Genomic DNA, 1,138 nt, shown 5'->3' with positions numbered 1-1,138 from the left:
TTTGGGAGATGTTTGAGTAATGAATGCTTTAAATATACTTTACTAACAGACTGTTAAGGACCAGGTAGCTGCCTTTTTTAACAATGACCAGCAATCACATTTATTTTTCCTGACTTCGAGTAACAGATGACGTACACAGACGCCAGAGTGACTTTAGAAGTTGCAGCATATGGAAGTTTCTTAACACCATCAACCTCATCAGTACTCCATATCCACTCAACAGAACCTGTAGGGTGGGGTACCGCAGTCTTTGTTTTAGTCCAGCACACCTGAGGGACGTACCGCACTCACTGCGGACAACTCAGAGTACTCACAGCCTTGGAACACTTCCTGGCTAGTGGGGCTGAAGGGCCTTCTCCGAGCCAGCAACTCCACCAAGGTAGCAGAAAATCCCAATGCTCCACGGAGAGGGCAGGGTGCTGGCTTCATGCCACCTACTCCCAGATCTCTACCGCCCAGGAACACCTCAGAGTCAGAGTCTGCCATTCTGTATACTTGTGATAGTTTGCCAATTCAATGAATAGGGCTCCCTAGCTGTTAGGCAGCCTCAGGCATTCAAGGAATGACTTGGTGGGTCCAGTGTGTCTGTTTCAGCAAGTCTTAACCTGTGTAACTAAAAAGAAGTTCATGCTCAGCCAGTTCTGCGCCAGATGGAAATAAGCAGAGGGTCAGCTGGCAGCCCTGTGCATCTGAGTGTTGACACGTGTGAATCATTCTCTGTCACTGCAGTTTTTCAGAGCATTAGCAATACAGCAGGGGGTTCAGACTCACCGAGAACAAAAGTTTGGAAAGGAGATCTGGAGCCATGGCCCATGCCTTCAGACCCACCAAAACATGATAGTGACTATTTCTGTGACACGCATAATCCACAACTGGCAGCCCTGTGCATCTGAGTGTTGACACGTGTGAATCATTCTCTGTCACTGCAGTTTTTCAGAGCATTAGCAATACAGCAGGGGGTTCAGACTCACCGAGAACAAAAGTTTGGAAAGGAGATCTGGAGCCATGGCCCATGCCTTCAGACCCACCAAAACATGATAGTGACTATTTCTGTGACACGCATAATCCACAAACTAAAGGCAACCATGTTCTGCCTCAGTGTCATGGTCTTTTCTGTTTCTTCAATGAACTGCATTCC

General features: G+C 47.4%; 1 protein-coding gene across 1 annotated transcript in view; it reads right to left on the bottom strand.

Annotated features, from left to right (window-relative positions):
- The window catches only part of TMEM185A (transmembrane protein 185A), a 34,884-nt gene that overhangs the window by 30,701 nt on the left and 3,045 nt on the right, over positions 1–1,138 (bottom strand). The window lies entirely within an intron of this gene.

Source organism: Pteropus alecto, unplaced genomic scaffold (genome assembly GCF_000325575.1).
Source record: "Pteropus alecto unplaced genomic scaffold, ASM32557v1 scaffold5800, whole genome shotgun sequence".
NCBI classification, from domain to species: Eukaryota; Metazoa; Chordata; class Mammalia; order Chiroptera; family Pteropodidae; genus Pteropus; species Pteropus alecto.
This window is presented reverse-complemented; position numbering and strand designations above follow the sequence as displayed.